Source organism: Neomonachus schauinslandi, chromosome 3, assembly GCF_002201575.2.
Source record: "Neomonachus schauinslandi chromosome 3, ASM220157v2, whole genome shotgun sequence".
Lineage (NCBI taxonomy): Eukaryota > Metazoa > Chordata > Mammalia > Carnivora > Phocidae > Neomonachus > Neomonachus schauinslandi.
Genome location: NC_058405.1, coordinates 88,356,652 through 88,363,660, shown reverse-complemented (window position 1 = coordinate 88,363,660; position 7,009 = coordinate 88,356,652). Strand labels below are relative to the sequence as shown.

Sequence of the window (7,009 nt, the reverse complement as noted above, 5' to 3'; positions counted from 1 at the left end):
ATCTCTGAACTTGAGAATATATACATAGAAACATCCAGAACTGAAAAGAAAGAGAAACATACTAAAAAAGAAAAGAAAAGGAAAGAAAAAGAAAAAGAAAATCCCAGAAATGAGGGACAACTATCTAAGATGCTTGTAATGGGAACACCAAAAGAATAAGGGGAAGGAGAGGGGGAGAAGGAGGAAAGGGAGGGGAAGGATGAGGACGGGAAGGGAGAAGGTAGGAGGAGGAGGAAGAACAGAGAAATATTTGAAACTCTAATTACACTGAATTTCCCCTAATTCAATGTCAGAAACCAAACCAGAAATCCAGAAAGCCCAGTGACAATCAAACAAGACAAATTCAAAAAAAAAAAAAAAGAAAGAAAGAAAAGAAAAGAAAAAGAAAAAGAAACCAAAACAAACAAACAACAGAAAACTACACCTAGGTGTGTCATATTCAAATTGCAGAACAATGAAGATAGAGAAAAAAAAAATTCTGAAAGAAACCATTGGTAAAAGATGACTTTACCTATACAGGAGTATAGATAAGAATTACATCTGACTTCTCCTCAGAAACCATACAAGCAAGAAGAGACTGGAGATAAAATTGTTGAAAGAAAAATTCACCAACCTAGAATTCTGTACACTACAAAATTATCCTTCTAAAATAAATGAGGGGACACCTGGCTGGCTCAGTCGGTAGAGCATTCAACTCTTGATCTCAGGGTTGTGAGTTCAAGACCTACTTTGGGTGTACAGCTTATTAAAAAAAAAAGTAAATGAAAAATATAAGAATTTCTCAGACAAACAAACATTGAAAGAATGTTTTGCACATAGATCCACCTTGCATAAAATGTTAAAAAGAAATTCTTTAGAGAGAAGGAAGTTAATATAAGTGAGAAATTCAGAACTATGTAAGAAAAGGAAGAATACTAGAGAAAAAATATGTGCTTTTTTAATGATTTTATTTATTTAATTGACAGACAGAGAGAGAGAGAGCACATAAGCAGGGGGAGTGGGAGAGGGAGAAACAGACTCCCCACCGAGCAGGGAACCTGATGCAGGGCTCATTCCCAGGACCCTGGGACCATGACCTGAGCCAAAGGCAGATGCTTAATGACTGAGCCACCCAGGTAGCCCTGCTTTTCTTTTTCTTAATTGATCTAACAGAAAAGAATTTGTTTAAAACATTTATAACCTTATCTGTATGTTAATGTTTGTTTATATACCATAAAGTATATATATATAAAACATATATATGTGTATATATACATATACATATATATATTTACTTACATAAGTATTTAAATCAAGGACAGCAGTGATACAAGGGATGGGAGAGAGGAATTGGAATATTGTATTATTATAAAGTACTTGCATTATTCATGAAGTGGTTATAGTGTTATCTGAAAGTGAATGAGTAGGCAAAGCCCAAAGGATTTTTAGGGCACTAAAATTATTCTATATGATGCTATAATGTGGATACATACCATTATACACTTGTCAAAACCCATAGAATGTATAACAGCAGGAGTAAACCTTAATGTAAATTATGGCATTTCAGTGATAATGATGTGCCAAAGTAGGTTCATCAATTATAACAAATATACCACTCTGGAGGTGAGGGAGAATTTGCAGGTATGGGGGCACGGGGCATATGGGAACTCTGCAGTTCTGCTCAGTTTTGCTGCTTTTGTGCTAAAACTGCCCTAAAAAATAAAGTCTATATAAAAAGGAAAAGATTAAGGAAGAACAACCATGGGGCTTTTCACTTTGGATGAGATGTCAGTCCAGTTGCCTGCCACTACCGCTGGAGCTCTGGCTGGGATCTAATCTGATCTTTTCTGATCCAATCATTGGAGCTGCAATCAATGATGGGATTTGAAGTTTATTTAGTTGTTCTTTTTAGCTGTAAGAATAATAAGAGTAAAGATTAATCCTTCAGGTTAAGACTAGGTGCCTGGGCTAGCTTGACTTAAGTCCCAAATCTGATGGGTGGGTTCATTAGAGCAAATGACCATTGACTCATTCTTTAATTTCCTTCAAGCAAATTTATTTGGTGCCTATGTATCAGACTCTGCTTTGGGGAAAAACAAGATACATGGGTTATTACTGCCTTCTAAGTCTAAGTCTGTTCAACTTTAGACACATCCCTTTCTTTCTCTGGGTGCTGACATAGGACCTACACTGCTTAGATTCAAATTCTAGTTTTGCTTCTGTCTGTTATGTGATTGTGTGAAAGTTAATTTGATCTCCCTGAGCCTCAGTTGGCTCATCTGTAAAATGGAGATAATATAACCCATTTCCTTGGGTTGTGTTGAGGCTAAAATTAAAATAACCACTGACACATAGTTTCAAACTAGGGTAGTTGTGAATGATTGATTGATCTCACTGACTCTCTGGCCCCAGAGTGGGGCAGCCAGCCCAGGGACCATTGATAGGTGTTAATTAGGGCATGACTCACAGAGCTTTGCAGAGGTGCAGGGAATATGTGGTTAGGATTTGTAAGTCCAGAGTCTGGTCCTGGTGTTTCTTTCAGTCTTGGATGACAAACTGGAAAGTTGTTCCACCAAGAAGTGTGTCTGCCCAAAGGCCAGCAAGGAGCCAGCAGGCCCAAACAGAATGGTTCCCAGTGGCATGTGCACCCAGGCACAGGTGTGAAGCCCACATGAGGCCAGGAGCACCTCAGTCTCCACCGAGGATTCATGGAGAGCAGAACTGCAATCACAGGACTGCTCTAGCCCACTTCCATTGAGGAGGCACTGCTGGAACAGTCATAGTGCTGCCCACAGGGTTGGCATTCCAAATTGTGGAGCCTACAGCCTGGTTGTGAACTTGAACCCTAAGAAGCAATGGAAATATTTAAAGAAACTCTCCATCTTGCCTATTACAGTAGCCATTGTTGTGGAGAGCAGTCATGAGAACAGTAAATAGCTTGTGAAAATGTGAACACATTGGAAGTTTTACCAGGGACTTGGTGACCCAATGGAAAAAGTTGGTTTCTGCATAACAGAATACTGAGACTGATAAAAAGGACTTGAAAAAGAGCAATTATTGAAGGCATCCCAGGGAGGAGCTTCAGAAGGAGGAGAAAATGGAGAAGGACTACCAAGAAAATTGGAAAGCCTCCAGAAGCTGATACACATCTTTGACCAAGACAAGGGAAAAAACAAAATTTAGAAAACTCAGAGCTGGAGAGATCTCACAAAGTGTCTTACAACTGTGAGAGGAGAGATGAGGGAAAGAGGTACCCCAGAGTTTCACCAGCTTATTTTTATTCTTATTCCTCAGACCAGGATTCTTCTGATGACTACAATGTTCAGACACCTTTATCATCTGCATGTGCAATGAGATATCTATGGACCGTTACAGATCTCCAGTGGAGGACCACCAGCCCACTTTTCCACACCAGAAGCCTGGCCACATAATGGCTCCCAGGACAGACTGGGACTCAGTCAATAATGGCACCTGGGTGAGCCCCAGAGGAAAGGGGCTGTGTCCACAAGGAGAAACTTTTGGAGGATACCAAGGGTGATGAGAATTCTCCTGCTTTGATCATCAAGAAATCACACAAGTTGGTCTCCAAAGAGGAAAGCCAAAGACAACTCTCAGGGATAGAACAAAGGAGAAACCACTCCCTAGTGGTGTCAAGAAAGGGAAGGAAAGAAAAGACATCAGCATCAAGAAGTTTTTACTCCCCTTGGAGATTGCTTTAGACAACCATCTTAAAAAGGCAAATTATAGTATCAGAGAAAATCAAACCAAACCAAACAAGCAAAATCCAGAGTAAAAACACAGGAAAGGGGCCCAGGGAAAAGAGGTTTCTAATAACCTAAAAACTTAAGAAAGGAAACTAAAAACTTCTAATTTGAATAAAAAGTCAGTGGGCTTCCTCCCTGAAGTTGAAGAGGAAGATATGGATGATGAATTCAAGAAGCCCATCATGTCTTTGGAGTCAGACCTTAGCTATGACCAGCCCTGGAAGAAAAAGACAATTTCATTTTTGTGAAAACTTTAATCACTGCACTTGGAGGGAAAAAAAAGGACTCACAAAGAAAAAAAATTCCAAAAGCACTAGTTAAAAAAACATGGACCCCATTCAGAAATTATCTACAGTGAAGGAAAACAACTCAGAGAAGGTACAGCCAAGTGGAATTGATTCTGCTAAGCTTGGAAAGGTCCCCGCTGATGCATTATCAGTGTTATCAGACTTCCTATTACCCAGGTTAGAGGTCCATTACCATCCACTTCCTGTCCTTGAATTGATGTTCTCCTTCCAACAATGCACAAAGCACTGTCTTCACCCCAGGAAAAAGAAGCTGACTTACTCAACTCAGACTGAATTCTAAGATGCAGGTATATTCTGATTCTAAGAGTGCCTATCTTCCCAAAAGAAATAAGAGCAACAATAGAAATAAATTTGAATTAAACAGGTAAGTAAAGAAAACTATATCCTTGTATATCTGTTAGTGGAATAAGATTCATACCAGTTAAAAATAGTTGCTGGTGAATTTCTTGTGTGTTCCCTTGGCAGCCAGATCATCAACATTTATGGAGTCCCTGTTTTTAATGAGCATGGTATTAGTAACTACAAAATGAAATGCCACATTTCCTTTAAACCTGGAAATCTATTCAGGAAGGCAGTTTACATGCTAATGAAAAAACTTAGAAGTGTGATTCTTCAGTCATAACTTTTCAAGGATATTTTGGAAAAAGTGCTTCTTGGGTCCGAATTTACTTTTAATTAGCAATTTTTTAAACACCATTGCTTTAAATGACATTTCCTACACATCATTTGTAGGTTCAGCAGCACATACATACAAAACAATCAGTGTTTTTGAATTAGTTTTTTTTTTTTTCCATTTAAGGAATCATAGGTACATTTTAGCTTAGTTCTTAGTAAAGAACAGAGGTTTTAAAATTACTAAAGTTTCAAAACATTTATTTAAATAAAAACTCAAAAGTCCTTCAGTCAAACCAGACTACAATAAAATGCTAAGAATGTCCATTCTTATAGCTGATAACCCACCTGTGTTTGAAAACAGTCTGAAAATAATATATATTTTAATAAACCTCAAAAATAGTAGGCATGAAAAATGGCTGATGAATAAAAAAAATGAACAGATATTAATAAAAATGAGTTAATATTAGGAAACATATTTAAGAATTGAAGTGTTGCAGAGATTTAATAAATGGACTTTCCTCAGAATCATAGGCAAGTGCAAATAATTTCTCACTTGCAAGTGCCAACACATATAGTGTTCTCCTCCAGCCTAATACTTGAATATTCATCACAGTAAAAACTGGAAGGAACTTAGAATGGAAGAAATTACATAAAAAGTAACATATAAAGAATGTTTAGAATAATGTGTGGCACATAATAAATATTTTATGCTTTAATTATTATTATTAATGCTATTAGTGCTACTAATAATACTATAACTTCAGATAAAATAGAAATGTGAAATATCAGCAATTTAAAGTTAAAACTGTCAAAATTTACTTGGAGTGTTTATTTCCATATAAGATGGTTGGGTGCCTGGCTGGCTCAGTCAATAAAACATGCACTCTTCATCTCAAGGTCCTGAGTTTGAGCCCCATATTGGCTATGGAGAGTACTTAAAATAAACAAACAAACAAACAAATAAGTAATAACAATATAACATGATTATGTTTCTAAAAAAATATATACAAATACCCTAAGAACTAATAAGCAAGTGTAGCAAGGTCACTAGATACAGTTTAGTATACAAAATCCAATTACTTTCCTATAAGCCAGAAATGAATATTTTGAATTGGAATTTAAAAAATAATAATATTTATAATTGTACCAAAAATTGAAGTTCATGGATAAATATTACAAAACATATATGGAATCTGCATGCTGAAAACTACAAAACACTGATGGAAGATCACAAATCAAAGAAAGGGAAAGATTTTGTTCCCATTGATTGGAAGATTCAATATTATTAAGATATCAATTCCTCTCAATTTATAGATTCAGTGCAATCTCAAGGAGGACAAAAGTAACTGCTCATTGCTCATGAATATTTAAAATGGTATAGCCACTCTGGAAGAAACTGCAAAAGTTTCTGTTCTACTTTGGAAGAAAGATTAATAGTATTTAGAAGAATGGAATAAAGATGAATAGTATTGCCACAAGAACCAGCAGTCATGCTCCTAGTTATATATCCAAATGATTTGAAAACATCTGTTTATATAAAAACTGCATGCAAATTTTTATAACAGCATTATTCATAATAGACAGAAAATGAAAGCAATGCAGACGTCACTCAACAGTTGAATAGAAAACCAAACTGGTATATCTGTACAAGGGAATACTACTCAGTGATAAAAAGGAATATCTCATTAAGCCATACAAATATGTGGATGATTTTTAAATGCATATTGCTAAATATCAATGTAGAAGATGTAATCTTCTACTCCAATAGCATGAAACTAGGCTTCTACTATCTGCCATTTATTATATAACTTTTCATTTTCATTATAAATGAATTGTGGTTTTAGAATTGTTGACCCAATATTTGGGAAACTCTAAAGAATCAAGTCTGAAGTCCACATAATGTATGATTCCATTTATATGGCATTCTGTAAATGCCAAAATTAAAAGAGATAATTACACAGATCAACATTTAACACCTTTTTGGCAATGGTGAGGTTTAAATAGGGGGCACACAGAGAAATTTTTAAGATGGTAAAATTATTATTTGTGATATATAGTTGCAAAAATTTTCAACAAATTATTAGTAAACCAAATTCAACAATACATTAAAAAAGATCATATACCATGATCAAGTGGGATTTATTCCAGGATCAAGGATGGTTCAATATCTACAAATCAACCAATGTGCTATACCACATTAACAAAATAAAGCTCAAAAACCATATGATCATCTAAATAGATACAGAAGAAGCATTTGAAAAAAACTCAACATGCACTTATGATAAAAACTCTCAAAAAGTAGGCATAGACAGAATGTATTTCAACATGATAAAGGCCATATAT

At 35.7% G+C, this 7,009-nt stretch overlaps 1 pseudogene; it reads left to right on the top strand.

Moving 5' to 3' along the window:
- Nucleotides 1-1,740: 1,740 nt before the first annotated feature.
- Nucleotides 1,741-4,673, top strand: LOC110585723 (annotated as a pseudogene).
- The last annotated feature ends 2,336 nt before the right edge of the window (nt 4,674-7,009 follow it).